The following is a 21,451-nucleotide window of genomic DNA, read 5'->3' on the forward strand; positions in this document are numbered from 1 at the left end:
TATTGTTAGCATCTCTTTGGTAGTTCATGGTTATGGGTTCTATTATTGCTTGCTATTTTTGTTGGGGTTTGATGGGTGAAAGCTCCAAATACCTATATTGGTTTGATAAGTGAAAGCTCCAAGCTCTAGAAAGTTCAATGCTATCTGCAAAAGAAAGGTTTTGGGTGAACTTTAGGAATCCATATCATCCTAGAAAGAGGGATATAGGGACCAAAGCAATAATAGAAAATTATGCATGTAGTTTGCTAAATTTTCACTATCTTAGACATAAGGGTAAATGTGAGGTTAACTATGCCATGGGTATTATCCTAGAAATAGGGATGCCTTGATTGAGGTTGTTGTTGCTAATTGTTGAACACACCCATTTGGTATTCAAATGAATCAATGGGTGAATGTTTGGTATTTTGTTGAAAGGCTAACATCAAAACTTATAACCAAGTCTATCCATATTTGAATTATTGAAGTGATGTTGACAATTATCTCCCACATGTCACTCCCATAGTAACGCATAATCCCAAGATCCATGCATAATAGTTAAAACTCTAATTACTCGTAGCCCTGAATTTATACTAGAAAATCTCAAAAAGAAATATTAGTGTAGGAACTCACCTCTCCCATTTTATCTTTTTGTACTATTTGTTTGAATTTAACCTGTACCTATCATTTGAAATTGATTTAATCTCCACTCATATTGTTCCTTGTCGATTCGACCCCAACTCCAAAGTTGGGTAAATATATTAACGACGATTGTCTTGCACTTAATTGTCATTTATGTTTAGCATTATCAAAAATGGCATCCTTTTCGGGGAACAATTTGGGGTATTAAGTTAGTTTGGAATTTTAACTACTCTCTTGAATTCAAGCTTGTATATATGTGTTTGTGATTTTTCTTTGTAGGTAGATTTTATTTTATTATTACTTTTCTTGAGAGCATTTTCTAAGAAATATGAGTTGAATAGTTAGAAGTTATACCGTGACCCCCATGTTCGTATTTTTGTGGGCCACACTTCAGAAGAGATTGTAGGTATGCACCCAGGGGAGAGATTTCACCATCTTAATTAGATTGGGAGTATGGTTGCCCCATGTATGGCCTTCTACAAGGGCATTGGGGTGAGTGTCTAAACACCCCCTCCCTCTATATTACTAACTGAATTGCTAGTTCTTCTTATGATTTTATTAGGTCATATGATGAGAAACCAGAAGAACAATGCACCGATTCCAGTAGCTGTGACCCAAGGTTACTAGCCATCTTGGATTGGGTAGATGCAATAGGGGAGAATATGGAATAGATGTACAAAGAATAAAAAGTGTCAAGGAAGATCCATTGGTCAAAGAAAAAAAGCTTGAAACTATCACTACTTTTCCTATTACTCAAGAGGAGTGTTATCATGAAGAGAAACCAATCTATGATGATGAGCTTGGTAGCGAAGATTCCTTAATGACTTCCCAATCATCCGACTCATACAAAGCAGATGAAGCCATAATAAAGGAAATTAGACTAAAGTCAAAATAAGAGGCTAAGAAAATCCCTTATTATGACTCTAGCTCATTTCAGGGTGACTATGCTAAGTTGGATGTAATTCCTAACTTAAGGGAGGGACCCCATTCTAATCACTTTTCAACATTATGATTGTTGGATTGGACGAAATTTTATCTACTCAAGATAATGATGGATTTTGGAGAGTGGGAGCTCTACCATTATATTTTGGAATTTGACATCCCAATGGTGTATATAGAGCCTCACACATCAATGCCCGAGAAACTCAACTTCCGAAGTATAAGGAACGGCCAATTAATTAACATGCTTTTACCCACAGAACCAATCTAAAAGTTTGATGTGAAGTTGGGTAAAACAGTCAAATCATTAAAATGGCAAGATCAAAGCTTTCTCGCCTTTCCTTCCCCTTCCCCCCGTCTTCCAAGCCTCATCTTGGAAGATCTGAATCTTTTATCCCTCTACCACTCATTTTATTATGAAATAAAGTTTGGGATGAAGATTCAAATCTTCTAAGTGGAGATATAAAAGGAAATAGTGGAGGTGTAGAGCTATGACATTAAACTAGGAACTCGATGGGAGGCAACCCATTGTGCCACAAAAACATGAATATATCCTTTTTTCTATATGTATATTAGAGAAGAATAGATTTTTATTATTGTTTTATTGTGCCACCCAATCCATAAAATATGGTGTTATGAGATATTTTGATAGAATTTAAGAAAGAAATGTGTGAAATTGGAAAAGTTTGGATAGAGCAGGAGTGTCCAGAAAACCTGATTGAAAGGTCTCAGTTGCTGCGAGCGCAGTCTATTCCACTACTACTATAGAGGTCTCATGACTGCAAATGCAAAACTAGGACCGCAATCGCGGTCATAACAGTTTAAATGACCATCTAACTACCAGTTTTCCCATATGTTTCATTCTTTAAATTAACTCAAAACTCTCCTAATTATTGGCATTGTGTAGAGCATCCAAAATTTTATCTCAATCCTTTTGTATCGTCTATCTGGTATGTATCCTCAAACTCTCTTACTTTTATTGTCATGGTAGGCCTGTGACATATCGATTAGAAATAAGCATAAATTCATTTTTACAAGGACAAAATTTTTTTCGTTCTATTTAATGTGATGGTTAGCTGCTATAGAGTGTCTTCACGTCATCTAGGGAAGTCTTTAGTACCCATATAATTAGCCTAACATGGTCGAACTGGATGTGCACACTATGCCTACTTTCAACGTCCAATGGAGTTCAAGGAAAACTCCTTTAATTTTGAGGGATAAAGGCACATAATTTAGGAATACTTTAGGTTAACATGATGTTTATGTGCTTACTTAGAAGAAACAATTGGTGTTAACTGTGTGTAGTTTAAGAAAGGGCAGAGTTGTTGTCGATGGTCGTAAGTATCACGATCGCGGTCCTGATAATAGTGATTATGTAAGCAGGGTCGCTGTCAATGCCCTGCGATCACCATACTTAAGGTCTACTGTCTGAGGGATTCCAAACTTCTGCACATCTAATTTTCACCTCCAAATTTCCTATAGCATTGCCACACTTACCGTTATTTCTAATCTAGCATAAATTTTGCTTTATAAATACTAAAAATAGCCTAAGTTATGTTCTATGCAGGTGCTTACCTACAGAATGGGACACTTAAAAGATTCCAAAGCCATGCTCCAGGATAGCCAAAACCAGTATTTCAATAGCCTCCATAGACGAAGCTACTTCTAGAAAGGTGTATCTCGAGGAATAGAGTCCTAGAAAAGCCTTCCTTATTCTTTGGCAGACTTGCTACCATTAGGAAACACATCCCAAACTTTTCACAAGAGCTAGGGGAATCCTCCATTGCTCGCCACTCGTATGTAGCTCAGTCTGACTATAATAGATATTAGGGAGAGTTGAGAAAATAGGGTGTCAGGGTTGCCAAATTAGAAAGAGCATATTCAGCATTGGCAATATTACATAAGGACCTCAGGGAACTACAAAATAGGATGGTCAAAGAGCATAATAAGAAGGATAAATTCATCACCAAGATGTGGAATTGTATATAATAAATTGTATGGTTCAAAGAAGAAAATATTGTGTAAATTTTGGGTGAAAATACATTGGAGAATTTCTAAGTGGAAGATTTGCTCATTTCCATTGTTGCTATTGTGGGAGATCTAAGTTTGAAATAACATTCACTTAGATCTTCTACAATGTTGATTCAATGGAGATTATGGGTATATCTATGCTTATCTTATGTGTAGCTAAATCTCCCTCTTGGGGTTATGTGTGAATAGGGGTTAAAGTGTGCGTAGGTTATTATTATTAGCATCTCTTTGGTAGTTCATGTTTATGGGTTTTATTATTGCAATGCTATTTCGGTTTGGATTTGATGGGTGAAATCTCTAAATACCCACATGGGTTTGATGAGTGAAAGCTCCAAGATCTAGAAAGTTCAATGCCATTTTTGAAAGAAGGGTTTTGGGTGAACTTTAGGAATCCATATCATCCTCAAAAGAGGGATATGGGGATTAAAGCAATAATAGACAATTATGTGTGTAGTTTGCTAAATTTTCACTATCTTAGACATAAGGGTGAATGTGAGATTAACTATGCCATGGGTTTTATCCTAGAAATAGGGATGCCTTGATTGAGGTTGTGATTCCTAATTATTGAACACACCCATTTGGTATTCGAAAGAATCAATGGGTGAACGTTTGTTGTTTTGTTGAAAGTCTAACTTCAAAACTTATAACCAAGCCTATCCAAATTTGAATTATTGAAGTGATGTTGACAATTAGCTCCCACATGTCACTCCCTTAGTAGCACATAATTCCAAGATCAGTGCATAATAATTAAAACTCTAATTATTCGTAGCCCCAAATTTATACTAGAAAAAAACAAAAAGAAACATTAGTGTAGGAACTCACCTCCCCATTTTATCATTTTATACCATTTGTTTGAATTCAACTTGTACCTATTATTTCAAATTGATTTAATCGCCACTCATATTGTTCCTCGTGGATTCAACCTTTATTCTAAAGTTGGGTAAATATATTGAGGACACTATCTTGCACTTAATTGACGTGTAAGTTGAGCGTTATCAATCCCATAGTTATGGAATGTGTCATTTGATCCCCATATGTCCTAAAATTTATCACCTTCTTTCTCTAGACCTGATTGACTTGAAATACCCAAAACCCCATAATATCCACATAAAAGTAAATTTGTTCTTGCAAATATTAACAATTTTAAGCATCTAAAGTGCCATAAGTCAAAGAGCATCAGAAGTCACTGTACAAGAACATCTAATAGTATCCAAAAATAGTCTAACAGATTATACAAAACATAAAATAATAAGAAAATGTTTTAGTTATGAAGAAAGGGGCATGAACAAAATTAGAGGATTCAATGGCTTCTTGATTATGGTGATCACTCTTGAATTAAAGTCTGTGAATGTTGGCTAGAGTCGACGTCTCATCTCAAATTTTAAAGCACGCTCTATACTTAACAAAAAAGAGCACATGTAGCATTTGTATATCAATGAAGTACGGGTAGACATCATAGGTAGTATCAACTCAACAATATGTAAATAGGCATAAGAAAATGAAATAAACAAATGTCAAAATAGATGTATCACTAATGACAACTAAGTATAGACATAACACATCATATCATCAGGAAATACAAGTATACAAATAGACCATTTATATTTATTCTTCAACAAGGTTCACTATAATGTGTTTTCTTGTGTGTGTATATAAGTTTACATTCAAATGCATATAATGAATGAATGCATGCAAAATGTACATATCATCTCATTCTCATTTCAAGATCATCATAACCTATCATCTTATCCGAATCTCAATATCATCATCATTTCAATATCATCGTCATTATAATGATCTCCTTATCATATGTTCATCAACTTCACAACATATTAATATTCATCCTAAATAGAAATAAAAATGCAAAATGCTATCAATAATCACATGTAGTGCCTAAAAGCAATCACAACCACTCAATTCACATGTAACTATACAGTCAAGCAAGTCTTTTGCTACAAATAAACTATAACCTGCCTCGATTTCTTTCTTGAAACACTAATTGGCCACCAACTTGTCCTTCTTTTTAATCTTATCCCATTCTTAATCTATAAGCAAAAAATATACAACACCCACTTTAATAATTTACCTTTCCTAACTATTAGGAACCTACATTTATCAATTTAACCTATGGAATTTTCCTAGTTCATCATCTTAGGGTTTTATAGCTTTAAACTTCATGAGTTCTACATAATTAAGCATTATCAACAATAATTATACCAAAGAAATTGTTTTATAACACGCTAGTATCATTAACAACAGAAAAATATCAAATTCACGCCAATTCCCTTCAATTCATAAAGTAGGGCTAAACCTTAATTCTTAGCATAGATAAGTTTTAAGCTATTTTTAAGAATTTAAAGGGGTAACCTAAGTTTGGTAAGTTAGAAAAGAAACCTTACCTCTAAGGATAAAAATTCCAATATTTGTAGAAAATCGTCCCTTGATAAGTCCTTACAGGTATTTGGAAAGTGGGAATGAAAAATGAGTATTTTTATTCTTAAAACTAAGACTTACCACAACTATGGCTTGTAGGCTGATCTAGTGTGGCAATTTTACTACTACAACGGTATTTTTGTCTACGGTAGCCCTAAGGCAATATCTATAGACTTGGTCCCTGTTTTGATCAATTCACAACACACCTCTCAGAATTTGACATTATGAACTAACTCTTTCACGGTAATCACTATAACTAGAGTTCTATCATCTATTTACCTACTAGAAATTGTTATGGCTTTCTAAACTTTTCTTCTAACACAAAATTAAGATAAAAACACCAACATCTACTCTTATTACTATCAAATTTTTCTAGACCACCATACCCTCAAAATACGCCTAAAACTAGGCCAACCTTCAATTTCAAAAATTTTTAATTAAAGAAAATATTAAGCGAAGGTTCTACTCTCTATTTAAGCATAACAACAATTTGGATCATTGCATATTAGAGGAAAGAACAACTTGAATTGATAAATCTAAAAAATTAAATTGTGTAAACATTATTTGCAAACTCAAAAACCCACCTAGCATTACTATAGTTTGAGTCTTGTCCATTATAAACCTCAAGACACTTTGATTTCTCCACTACTCCTTCAATATTCCTTTGGAAAATACCTTAAAAATTGATGAAAACAACAAGCAACAGAGAACTATCTTCTATTACCCAAAATATGCTACAAAATTAATATAAAGCTAATAATTATTTTAAAATAAATAAATTGATAAAATAAAGTAGAAGATATATAGAAAAAGAATGAAAAGGGGCTGGCAGTACCAAGTCTCAACACTGAATCATTGAACGTTGCCTTATCTTAAAACTTCTTATTGAGTAACCATCATATTTTGCAAATATTACTAAGAGGTTTGTACTTAGTTTTAGCCCTGATCATGGAACATGGTATATAAATTAATAGTTTCATAAAATTCTTGGTACAAATGAAAGTTAAAGAGTACCATATTTAGCTGAAGTTATAAATTTAAAGGAAAAAGTTACAGGAGTAGGCAATATGCTTTTGAGCACTTTCTTAGATCCTTCATATTACCTACATCTGCTTATATTGTTACAATGAGATTCACATCAACCAAAGTCTCACAATTACATTGTAGTTACTAAAAATTCATATTTTATCATACCATGATCATTTAGCAACCACTGATAATAACATTAGATGATTGGGGAGATTATTTATCTAACCCAAATTAACAACGATAACACAAAGATCTCAGTTGGATCACATTATGTAGCTTGAACTTTTCTTTTCCTTTTACTCTTTATGATGGCCTTTTCCAAATGTGTACATGAATGTATGTTTTTGTTTAAATCCACTTTCCCTCACTACATCCTCATTTCGTTTTTTTTTGAATTATTTATATGTTAGTTCTAACATAACAAGCTGATATGTGAAATATATTTTAAAGTGTTTTTACCATTTTTCCCTTCCTCGTAGTCCTTAAATGTTGATTTTGAGGTGTAGGGATGGTCGGTGTGGTTTTTGATGCTTTTGGGAGTTATTTGGGAGATTTTGAGACTCTTAGAGGCTTTAAAATCCGTTATTTTGATCTCGATTAATAATTTGTGTTTTGACCATTGAATAGTTTTATTAGATTGAGAATGTCAATTTTGGGTTAGTAGTGTGGTTAGTTTGGGCTCGAATTCTTTATTTTGCATTTCGACCCATATTTTAAAACTAGTTAAATTAAGCTTTTAGAGCTCTCAAGGCTAATTTGCAGAAAAAATATCTTTCCGAAATCTAACATTGTCATTGAGTTTTGAATGTCAAAAATCTCATATATGATTTATTTATATAGGGATCCAAATAAATCTCAAGGGTTCGTTTGAAGAGATTTCAACTTGCCAAAAACTCAGCCTTTGTTGATATCTGGTGCAGGTGCATTCCTTCTTTGGGAATGCGGGCCTCTAGCTATGAATAAAAATAAGGATATTATCATTTTTTATGATTTCAAGGAGATATCCATTAACTCAAAGGGTCCTTAGGTCTGGGTTGGGTTATCTACTTTATTATAAATGCAGTGGTTTGAGTCATTGTCCTTTGAAAATGCAATGTCTTAGATATGAATGAGATGGCCAGTTATTTTTCTAAGTCAGAAGCCCTCATGAATGTGATGAGTTGAAAACATTTATGTGGTACTACTCACAGAATAGTATAAATAGTCACTTTTGTGAATTCCACCATTTTGGACCTAGGAGCTTTGGAAAGAGGCAATTTTAAGGGTTTCTACATCATTCTTACTTGGGTAAGCTTCTAATTCATATTCACATCATTTTATTTTTATTATAGCTTCAAAAAATATTTTTAATCATGATTTCAAACTAGAATTTGGAGGCTTTTCCCGGTAAACTCTTAAATTAATTTTTCTTTAATTTAAGCATATTTTAACCCATTTTGGACTCATCTTAAATATAGTTAACATGGGTATAGTTTTATTATTTTTATGCATAAATTATTCTTTTTATAGTCTTATCTCATAATGAGGCTATTCAAAGTGGAAAAGCTCTATATTGAGGGTTTTAGGCTTGTATTCTGGCACGTCGAGGTAGGTTATGGTATAGCTTTCTTCATACTGGTCTAGGTAGTTAATTAGATTGTAAAGCATGCTATAAAATAAGGATTTATATATCAAAATCATATTTTTAGAGTACTTTATTTTATCGTGTTTCCCGTAAAAAGGCTTGTATGTACATTATTGCTGACTTGAGAGGTGGTAAATAACGTGATGCTTGTGTGAGGGCTTTATTTGATGATTTTAGGCTTTACTTGTGGATTATTTGTCATACTTCTTGTTGTGTCTCTCAAGTGGGGGCTTGACTCAATATAATAGGCCTTATTTAAGCATTTAATTTACTTTGTCACATGATTGACACATGAATAATAATGTTAAATAAGTTTACTATTGTCTTACATGGATATACATACCATTGGTTCCCTATAATGGCTTATATCATAAACCATTATCATATGGGGTAGATTTTGAATTTATTCATACTTGTATAAAATTGATATTTATCTTCATAGTTATTTTGGCTATGAACATTATACCTTCATATCATCTACCCATGTTCATGAGAATTGATACAACTAAGGCACTATGATTTTAAAAGAAAATGGAAAGTTTTATGTAAAACCCTTGGCTAAGGTCATTGTCAACAAAGTGGATCGTGAGGTACTGGAAAACCTAGGCCGAAGTCATTTGATGGTAGGTTTATTGAGATTATGAATGTATATGAGTTGTGAACCCCTCATGGGTACAGTTCGAAGGTGTATATGCAAAATCTACTATTATTGCATCATTGCATTGTATTTCATTGTATTTTTTGTGTTTCCTTACATATACCATTTATATGTACTTAGATTTTCATATATAATTCATGTGTAGAAGTTCTCTTTGGTTTTATATTATAAAAATTATTAGTGGAGATGGTGTGAGCTACTATTTTAGAACTTTTCTGCTTATAGGTTATGCGCTCATAGTATATTTTACTTGTCTTATTTTCTACTTTGCTTAGTCATCCTACAATACCTATTGAGTTCAAGTGTACCGTACTCACCCCTAATATGCCCTTTTGAGGAAGATTTCAGTGCAACTATGATTTGTGGTAGCTAATTTGTGTGATAGCAGTTGATCTTTTAGAGTACCTGGTGAGCTCTCTATTTGCAATGTGTTATGCTATATCTTGACTTTATTTTAAAATTATCATTTGATGGGTTTCTTTCTTATTACTCGCTTGTTTACTTTTAGATGGGCTTTCGCTTGCTTACTAAGGTTGCATTTATTTTTATTAAGATTCAGATATCTAAATCTTAATGGACATTCGAATAATTAAGATTCTATCTCTAGATTTGAAAATTAAAATATTAAAAATATTTGTTTTTCAACATCAAAATATACAAAATTTATTTATTTATATATATAATACAAAATACAGTTCAAATAAAAAGTTACTTTTACACTAGAAAACTATTTAATTTAATATAATAAAATTGTTATTTGATTTAAAAAATAGTTATATATTTTAGTGATAGTAGAGATAGTTTATAATATTGGTGGTGGTGGTCATTTTGGTAATGATTGATTTAGTACTAGTAATATTGGTGGTGATAGTTGAGATGATATAGATGGTTGGTATTATAGTAACTATTATGATGGTGGCAATTAGTAATGGTAGTGGTGGCTGTGATATGAAGTTGGTTGATGTTAGTAGTTGGAGGTGGTGATTGTGATGGCTAAAAAATGAATGCATGATGGTTGAAAATGTGTTGGTGGTAGTTGGAGATGCTATTAGTTGTGATGGGAGAAATGGTTGTTAGTAGAGATAGATTATAGCAATGGTAGTTGTAGAAGTGGTGGTAGAGGTGGCAACACTGGTGATAATGGTAGTGCTAGTGGCCGAGAAATATAAGGAGGTTGATAATGTATTTGTGGATAGTTAGCAGTGGTTTTAGTTGTGATAAATGAGTTGGCTAATAGTAGGGATTATCCAGTAGTGGTTGATAATGGTGGTGGGATTGGAATTGGCTATAATACCCCAGGTTTTGGACTTTGAAAATGCCAAATTATTGGCAACATTGCCAAGACTATGACTCAGGTGATGAGTTATCAACACTCATCACAAGTCATAATGTGAGACTCGTGGTCTCTCCAATAAGATTGCCCGAGGTTTTTGCCTTGACCACAAGTCGACGTCACAAATCATTACGTTAGGTCATGAGTCATAATGAGTGACTTATGACCACACTACTGAAGGGATAGGATTTGAGCCTCAGGAATGAGTCTAGGTAATGACTCTTGGTGAGAGTTCAAGAGTCATTACCTAAGCCATAGCGATTGGGCCTAGTTTTTCTATACGTTTTAAGTGGGGTAATTTTGGGCTTTTCTCCCATCGAACTATTATCCCACAGCTTAAAACACCTCAAATAGTCTCTTTTCCATTAGTTAACAAAATCAAATACACTTCTCCCCTCTCAAACTCCCAAAGCAAGAGGTAATTAGGGTTTATAAGAGATTTAATCTCTAAGCTTCAAACTCCAAATTTATTCTAAATTCTTGTGTGTTTCAGGCATGTCTCTTATCTCTAACTTGATTTTATATAAAGTCATATTTTTAACCATTGTTCATGTGAATCAAATTATTAGGTTAAAAATTTAGGTTGAGGACTTTTGGTTTACTATTGGAATTGTTTTCCCATGCTTTGAATATATCATTCATGTTTGATAAATGGTTTTGGGATCAAATGGATGCACTTTTATGGGAATTTGGAATGGGGAACATGGGTTTCCCAAATTTTTGGGATTTTGGCTAAATAATGATAATAACCTCAACCCACCTTTATGAACTTTGGTTTTAAATGTGGAATTCATACGGTTCAACTCACTTTTGGAACTATTGCATTGCATTAATAGACAAACAAATAAAAATGGATCAAAAGGCCTTGGTGGCCATGTTTGGATTTTAAAGAAATCTTAGGAGTCAAATTGATTAATTTGATGGGAATGGAATAATTAGATTATCTTGCTAGCAAAATTGGTATGACGATACCAAGTGTTAAATTCCTTACTAAACAAATTCTTGGGTCACGGTTGGGATTAAGAGTAATTATTTTAATTTGGGCTTAAATAGGGTTGTGTAGCTCTCTATGAAGGTGGAAGTCCCAGGGGAACTAATAAGGAAACCATATTTGCCAGCATGGGGGTCTTTATGACCATGTTCATAGATCACACATTATATATTTTTGGGATAATAAGAGCATTAGTGTCTCTGGCCATCCTACGAATTTCCTCGATTTGTGCAGCTAACACGCGTTAGGACCCTTTTAGCAGGAGAGCTAAGCCCATATAGCTCATGGTACCCTTATGATGAATAGAGCTACACAGTCTAGGTTAATGTTTATAAACTCTCATGTTCATGACCTTTTACCATATCTCTGCATCCTATATATATGTATGTATGAATATGTGAATGAGGTTTGACTAGTTTTGGATGTGGCATTATTTTATCACTTTTCTTGAGTTATATGTCAGTTCTTATCCAACTGGCCATCCCTATACGCTGCATCATTTCATGATGTAGGGTCCTAGAGATCTTTTGTTATTCCTATGCAATGTTAGGTGGTACGGATAGTAGTTGATTTGTTGTAAAGTGGTGAGCCTCAATCATATAGAAAGCTTTACCATTTCATTAGTTTTCTTTTTAGATTTTGGAAATTTTAAACTCTATTTGTCATGGTCAGGGTCATGTATTTGATATATTTGTATTTAGAGACTTTTGTAGACAAGTATGGATTGGATGGTTGTTTTTATTCTTAGACTATTCTTGATTTATCTACATTCATGGTTGTCTTCTGCTGTTTATCTTTAGTGATTTCTATATATTAGTCTAATGGGATAGTCTCTGGCTCATAGTGGGCTTGAGATACCCGTCATACTCGGCCCTGGTTTGGGTTGTGACAAACTTGGTATCAGAGACAAGTTCAGGGTCTTTGGGTGTCCATAAATCTATGTTGAGTAAAGTCCCTTTTATGGATGTGTAGCACGCAACACTTATAAAGGGAAGGCTACAAGGTATTTAGGAGTATTTTTCTTTCTTGTGTTCTATTTTGGGCTACAGATTTTGGTGTCATGAATTTTCCAAACTCTCGATTTATTCATATTTCAGATCATGCCTCTCCAGAGATCTAATGTTTATAGAAACTCTATTTGACCCTCTGTCTTTCCTGAGGACAATATGGAGGGAACCCACCCTACTTATGGAGTGTAGACCTAGTCTAGGGTCCCTGCTCCAGATAGTACTACTCTACGTGGAGTCCCACCTGAACCTATAAGTCCTCCTCAAGCTACCTGGGCTGGTGACACTTATGATTAGCCTCCTCAAGAAAATATCTCTAATACAAAGTTCCTCAGTCGATTCATGTGCTTACTTAATTGGTGGCATCTCAGTCTCACCAGTCGAATCATGCTGGTTCTATTTCTCCTTCATTTGAGGTCACTCAGGTTGACCAGTTTATAAGGTTGACTCCTCCAACCTTTATAAACTTTAAGGTTGAGGAGGATCCTTAAGGGTTCTTAGATGAGATAGAGAATACTTTTAGAGTAATGCATGCTACTGATTTAGAGGGTGCAGAGTTCGCTATGTATCAACTTAAGGACATAGCTTATGAGTAATATGAGAAATAGGAATAGCTGAGAGGTGATGATATTAAGTTGGCAATGTGGGATGAGTTTTCAAGTACCTTCTTTGATCATTTATTTCCCTAGGAGTTGAGAGAAGCTAAGGCAGTGGAATTTGTGAATATGAAGCAAGATAATATAAGTATTAAATAATCTGCATTTAAATTTCAATAGTTGTCTCGTTATGCTCCCGAGTTTGTGTATACGATGAGATCTAAGTTGAGGAAGTTTACTTTTGGTTTGTCCCATGACTTGTTATTGGAGTGTAAGCCTGCAATATTGAACAATGATATTGACATCTCCAGGATGGTGGTTTATATACAGTAGGAAAAAAATAAAAAGAAAAAATAGGCAGAGATAAGAGAGAGGCAAAACAAGAAGTTTAGGTAATCAGAGCAGGGTACAGGTTAGCAGAATAGTGGGAAGATGGTAAATAGTGGACTAAGAAAAAAAATTAGGGAAATTGTTAATCGACATCTAGTGCTCCCTATCCTATGCCTTCGGGTGATCGTCGTTTTCAAGCTAGCAGTGGTCCTAATACATAGGGTGACCAGTCTCAGGCTAGTGGAGCTCTGTCAGCCCTACCTTAGTTTACTAGTCCTTTTTATAGTTAGCTTCACCGTGGATATTGTGAGGAAGAGGGTAATTAGTGCTATAATTGTGGTCAGCTTGGTCACATACAGAGAGATTATCTTTCAGCCAGGGTTTCTACTGGGGCTAATAAGGTTCCATTTTCCACTTCTTCAACTTTTGTGCCAAAGGGCGCAACTTCTAGTATCAACACTGGCAAAATTGTCTCTATTCACTTGCTACTTATTAGGAGTCTGAGACATCTCCAGATATTATTTATGGTATATCATAGCTCTTCTCTCGTGATGTTTATTGATTGCTTGATTCGGGTTCTACCCTTTCTTATGTAACCTCTTATGTGGCTTTGCATTTTGGTTTTGGTCCTGAAATTATTTCCGACCCCTTCTCTTGTCTACTCCAATGGGTGATTCTATAGTTTCTAGAAAAATCTACAAATGTTGCACAGCGTCTATCTTTCATAGGGAGATATTGGTCCAGTGTTGGATATGGTGGATTTTGATATTATCTTGGGTATAGATTGGCTTTATTTGTGCTATGCTTTTCTGGATTGTAGGACCCAAAAGGTTAATTTTCACTTTCCTAATGATCTGGTAATAGAATAGGAGGGTAGTTCTGTAGTACCCAAAGGAAAGTTTATTTCTTATCTTAGAGCTCAAAATTTTATTTCTAAAGGGTGTCTGTATCATCTAGTTTGGGTTAAGGATTCTGACTTTAAAAATCCTTCTTTGCAATATGTCCCTGTGGTTAATCATTTTCCTGAGGTGTTTCTCGATGATCTTCCTAAAATTCCTCCCTATAGGTAAATAGATTTTGGGATTGATCTTCTATCATATTCTTATCCTATTTCTATTCCTCCTTATAGGATGGATCCAGTTGAGCTAAAGGATCTACAAGAGCAGTTAAAGGATCTTCTTGATAAGGATTTCATCGTCCTAATATTTTTTTCATGGGGTGGTCTGGTGCTTTTTGTGTGGAAAAAAGATGGTTTTCATCAGATGTGTATAGATTATCGGGAGTTGAATAAGGTGATAGTGAAGAATAAGTATCCTATTCCCAAGATTGTTTTCCACACCTGGTATGGCCATTATGAGTTTCTAGTTATGTCAATTAGGTTGACTAATGCTTCGGCTGCTTTCATTGATTTTATGAACCAGTTTCTAGGCAGTTTCTAGACTTATTTGTGAAACTGTTCATTGATGATATCATGGTGTATTCTAAGAGTGAGGAGGATCATGTCAATCACCTTTGAATTATGTTGTGGACTTTTAATGACCAGAGATTGTATGCTAAATTTTCTAAGTGTGAGTTTTGGATAAATATTATGACTTTTCTTAGGCATGTTTTTTCTTGTGAAGGAACCAAGGTGGTTCCACAGAAGGTTAAGGTAGTTAAGAGGTGGCCTAGACCTACGACTGTAATCTATATTAGGAGCTTCTTGGGCTTGGATGGGTATTATAGGAGGTTTATGTAGAGTTTTTGGTCCATTGCTTCTCTGTTGACGAAGCTAACTCAGAAGGTCACATTTTTATGGTCCGATGCTTGTGTGGATAGTTTTTAGAAGTTGAAGAAAAAGTTGACTTTTGCTCCTGTTTTGACCTTACCCAAGGGTACTGATGGGTTTGTTGTATATTGTAATGTGTCTTGTATGGTACTAGGTTTCATCTTGATACAGGATGGTAAGGTTGTGGCATATGTTTCTCGGTAGTTTAAGGTTCATAAAAGGAATTATCTGACTTACGATTTAAAGTTGGCTGCTGTGGATTTTTCTTTGAAGATTCGGTATCATTATCTGTATAGGGTGTACATGGATATCTATTTCGACTATAAGAGTTTGCACCATGTGTTCATTCAGAAGGAGTTGAATCTCAGACAGAGGCGATAGCTTGAATTGCTCAAGGATTATGACATGAGTTTGCTCTACCATCCAGGTAAAGATAATGTAGTTTCTAATGCTCTTAGCAGGTTGCCTATGGGGAGCTTATCTCCTGTGGGTAAAGAGAAAAAAGAATTGGTAAAGGACATTCGCAGGTTGGCTAACTTTGAAGTTTGTCTTTAGACTTCCAGGATGGAGGAGTGATTGTTCAAGAGGTGATTAAATCGTCTCTTAGTGCTAAGGTAAAGGGGAAGCAGGCCTTGGAACCCAAACTTATGCAGATTAAGGAAGATGTGGATCAGTGAAAGGTTAAAGAACTCGAGATTGAGAGGGATGGTACTCTGAGATTTCAAGGTAGGCTATGTGTTCTTAATGTTGCTGGGCTATAAGAAAGGATTTTGACTGAGGCTCATGAGTCAAGATATATAGTTCATCCAAGTTCGACTAAGATGTACCACGACTTTAAAGAAACCTATTTGAGCAACAATATAAAGAGAGAGGTGGAAAATTTTGTTGTTAAATGTATGGTTTGTCAGCAAGTTAAGGTTGAACATTTGAGGTCTAGAGGTATATCTGAAGGTATAGAGTTTCCCATGTGGAAGTGGGAGATGATCAATAGGGATTTTAGTAAGGGTCTTCCACAGTCTCGCAACCAGTATGATTCCATTTGGGTCATTATGGATAGGATGACTAAGTCTGCTCACTTCTTGCCATTGTAGACTAACTACTAGGAGAGGATTATGCTAAGTTGTTCATTTAGGAGATGGTAAAGTTGCATGGTACTCTAGTGTCCATTATTTCAAACCGAGGTATGTAGTTTTCTTCTTACTTTTGGTGTTCATTTCAGAAAGGTTTGGGTACTCAAGTGAACCTTAGCATCGCTTTCCACCCTCAAAAGGATGTACAGGTGGAACAAACTTTTCAGACCTTGAAGGATATGCTAAGGGCCTTTGTGATTGATTTTGGAGGTAGATGGGTTGATCACTTACCTCTTATTGAGTTTGCATACAATAATAGTTATCATTCAAGAATTCAAATGGCTCCTTTTGAGGCTCTATATGGTAGGAGTTATAGGTCTCTTATTGAGTAGTTTGAGGTTAGTGAGACTAGGTTGTTTAGTCTGACCTGGTTCACCAAGCCATGGAGAATGTGAAGGTGATTAGAGAAAGGCTTAAGATTGTCCAAAGCTTCCAAAAGTCTTATATGGATGTGAGGTGAAGGGAGTTGGAGTTCAAGGTTAGTGATTGGGTATTCTTGAAAGTCTCTCCTATGGAAGGAGTCGTGAGGTTTAAGAAGAAGGGGAAGCTCAGTCCCATTATGTTGGCCCATACCATATTTTGAGGAGAGTTAGGAATATTGCTTATGAGTCGGATTTGACTGCAAGCCCAAGCTCCATTCATCCTATTTTCCATGTGTCTATGTGGGAGAAGTGTGTGGACGATCCTTCTTTAATTGTCCTTGTGGATGATGTTGGTATTTTGGATTCCTTGTCTTATGAGAAAGTCTGGATTGAGATTTGGGATAGACCAGTTTGTAGCTTGAGAATCAAGGATGTTTCTTTGATAAAGGTGCTTTGGAGAAATCAAAAGGTGGAAGAAGCTACATGGGAAACTCAAGATGATATGAAGGATAAATGTCTGTTCTTGTTCCTCGGGTTGGATGAAGATGCTTGAGGTATGAGTTTATTTCTTTCTTTTCTCTTTTCAGATTTGCTCTTGATTTCTGGTTGCATTTTGTCTTATATCTTTCTAAAGGTACCCCTAACTTCTTATTTAGGGACGAAGGATCCTAAGGGGGTATAATGTAACACCCAAGGTTTTGGACTCTAAAAATTTTAAAGTTTTGGCAACACTACCAGGACTATGACTGAAGTGATGAGTCGTTAACTCTCATCACGAGTCGTTAGGTGAGACTCATGGTCTCACTGGTAAGATTTCCTGAGGTTTCTTCCTTGACCACAAGTCGATGTCATGATTCGTTACGTCGGGTCATGAGTCTTAATGGGTGACTCATGACCATACTAGTGAAGATCTTAGATTTGGACCCTCAGGTAACGAGTCTAGGTAACGTCTCGTGGTCAGAGGCCATGAGTCGTTACCTAAGTCATAGCGACTAGGCATAGTTTTCTTGCTTGTCTTAATTGGGTTATTTTGGTCTTTTCCTCCCATCCAACTATCATCTTATGACTTAAAACACCTCAAATATTCTCTTTTCCATCAGTTAACAAAATCAAATACACTTTTCTCCTCTCAAACTCCCAAAGCAAGAGGAAACTAGTGTTCATAAGGGATTCAAGCTTTAAACTCCAGATTTCTTCTAAATTCTTGTGTGTTGTACGCATGTCTCTATCCCTAACTTGATTTTATATAAAGGTACACGTTTAACCATTGTTCATATGAATTAAATTGTTGGGTTTGAAATTTGGGTTGAGGTCTTTTGGTTGTTTACTATTGGAATTCTTTTCACATGCTTTGAATATATCATTTATGTTTGATAAATGGTTTTGGGGATGGAATGGGTGAACTTTTATGGGAATTTTGAATGGGAACATGGGCTTCCCCAATTTGTTGGATTTTAGCTTAATAATTGTAATAAGCTCAACCCACTTTCATGAACTTTGGTTTTAAATATGGAATTCACATTATTTTACTCACTTTTAGAGCTATTACATTACATTAATGGACAAACGAATAAAAATGGATTAAAAGGCCTTGGTGGAGATGGTTTTGGATTTTAAAAAGGAATCTTGGGAGTCAAATCGGTTAGTTGGATAGGATGGCATAATTGGATTAGTTTGCAGGCATAATTGGTATGACGATAACAAGTGGTAAATGCCTGAATAAAAAACTCCTTGGTTAACGGTTGGGATTATGTACAATTGTTTTAACGGGCTTAAAGGGAGTTGTGTAGCTCTGCAACAGCCTAGATTCTTGGTCCTCAAAATTTCTAATATTTTATCCTCACTACCCAGACTACGACTCTCTATTCAAGTCGTAGGGAGTCTTAACTGGTCTTAAGGACCCAATCATAGCCTGGCTAGTACATTGGCCTGGATTTTTTGCTAAGACTATGACTGGGGTTTATGAGTCATAAGAACTCAAAATAAGTCATATGGTGTCTTCCGTAGCCTAACTAGGGTAATGCCCCACTGGTTACTACTTTGACAGCGATTGGACCATGTGATTCATAACAATTGAGTATAGTCGTATGGTACGACTCGTATCCAAGTCATCGTTGGTGATCATGGATGCGGTCCAGATTACAAGAGAGACCTTATGAGTTGTAATGTAATCCTAAGAGTCGTAAGGTCACCCGTAGCGACTAGGCGGTCAATTTTTAGCCTTTTTACTAAGGGTATTCTGGTCAATTCCCCTATTTCCCTTATTGAGATCCCACGTCTATAAAGCACCTATAGGGGTTATTTCTCATTCATAACACAATTAAAACACTCTCTTCTCTCGAAACTTTCCAATGCTAAGATACTTAGGGTTTCTAAGAAGTTGGTCATCTAATGGCTTAAGGGTTGATTTTTCTCCATAAATTTTGGTATTTCAGGCATATTACACTTCCCCAATTGTTACTTTATGAAAATCATGTATTTAAATGGTTTGATTGGATGGTTTTGAGTGTAGGTTTTGATGTGGTTGAGTATTTTGACATGATTGATTCTTAAATTGTTTTTCCATGATTTATTATCTGTTATTTATGCTTTATTAATGGTTTTGAACTTGTGGGGTGCATGGGAATGGTGAATAAACCTAGGGGTCATGTTTTTTCCCAAATTTGTGTTTTGAAATCTAGAATTGGCTTTTAAAAATTGTGTTCCTTCAACCCACTTGTGTAAACGGCTTTGAATCATGAAATTGTCACTTGTTTTGGCTTACTCACCTATGTTATTGCATTGCATAAAAAGTTGAACAATTAACATTGATTTTAAAGTCTTTGTTTGCTAGGATTTGATTTAATAAACAAAAAGGGTTGAGGCATTCCCCGAAGTTAATGTGATTTTTATGGCATAGAGATAAGCTTGCAAGTGTGAGGTATGATGATACCTATTATGTGCCTTAACATTTGTTTCATTTGTTAAAAATTGGTTGTGTGAAACTTGTTTTAAATTGGGCTTAATGGGGGCTATGTAGAGAAACTGTGAAGGTGTGGGTCTTGGATGACTTGTACTGGAAACTCATGTTTCCCAATGTGAGGTTTGGTCTTGATAACCTGTGTGAATGATTCACACTATTGATATATTTGTATCTTTGATTAACGTGGGGTCAGGGCATTCCCTGGTCTTCCTTGATACCCCCAGTTCATGCGGATAATATACAATGGGCCCTTTTAGCAGGGGGAAATGAACCCATATAGCCAGTGGGTGCCTATGTATGACGATTGAGCTACATAGTCTAGGATAATATTTTACTTTATTCTAAGCCTTGTTCCCTATCTTGTCATGTTATTTAGGTATGTATATGATGATGTTCACATGGTTTTGAATTGGATTTAACTTGACATTATTTTATCCCTTATCCCTGAGTTACATGGTAGTGCTCAACCTACTAACCATCTCCGGACGTTGTATCCCTATGTGATGCAGGCATTGGAGATACCTCTACTTTTCCTGTGCAGTGTTAGGTAGATTGGCTCGGTTTGTCAGTCGTTGGTGGTGAAGAGGTGAGCTTCCATTCTCCGGAAGACTTGGTCATTTCATCAGTTTCCTTCCATAGATTAGAATTGAAAAGCTTACATTATTATTAATGATAACGTCCAAACTACACCTCCTCTCAGAAGATGATACGGTCATTGTTAAAATACAGTAACCAAACAAAGGTTGGGGTCGAATCCCAAAGGAACACGTAGAATTGTTGATCTCAACAGTCATACTCAATGGGTAGAACTGGAAAAGTAAATAGAGGGATTTTGTGTAGTAATCTCTAGCAAGTAACTATATTAACTTCAATTATAATCGTGAACACTAGGATTGTGTTCCCCTAGCTTCTCAACTCTGTAGGCTTATCATGTTTTATTGAACCAAACTGATACTTTGCATGTAGAATCAATAAGTTATGTACCTTATATAGTCTTTTGGATGAGTAGAAGGATTTCACCCTTTACCTTTTGAGTCTCAAGATGTCGCCTTACTAACCCTTATCTTGATCCTAGTTAACAATTACCTTTTGTGACTGTAGTAAATAGATGAAATCTAACCATCTTACTTAGATAAAACCTTGAAGTGTGGATCGACAGTTATACTCCAAATTATTGTTGTCTTTATCTTTTTCTAATGTGTGTGTCTGTTAAGAAATCTATTATAATGAAGATAAAGCAAGACATACATGGGTATCAGTTCAGAACAACAACAACACTTTCTCTACTTCGTTAATCCACCAGGGTTTCCACAACCCTAGCTATGGGCTTTTAGCCGCTCTTACTTATAAAGAAATTAATGACATTTATAATTGAAAGCATAGATGAAATCACAATTATAATAAGTATAAAAACCCACAACTATAACTGAATTAATCAACTGAAGTCAATATAAGAGAATCCCAAGATCAAAATCGAATCTTGGAATCAAAATATGTTTGTGTGTATCAAAAGTAAATTCCACCTACTAAAAAACACATAAAGGGTATTTATAGTACATGAGGAAACCCTAAAATCAAAGACTAGATGAAATAGGAGAAAATAAGGTTGGTGGCCACTTATGGCCACTTATGGCCCCTCC

This window comes from Capsicum annuum, chromosome 12, assembly GCF_002878395.1.
Source record: "Capsicum annuum cultivar UCD-10X-F1 chromosome 12, UCD10Xv1.1, whole genome shotgun sequence".
In the NCBI taxonomy this organism is placed as follows: domain Eukaryota; kingdom Viridiplantae; phylum Streptophyta; class Magnoliopsida; order Solanales; family Solanaceae; genus Capsicum; species Capsicum annuum.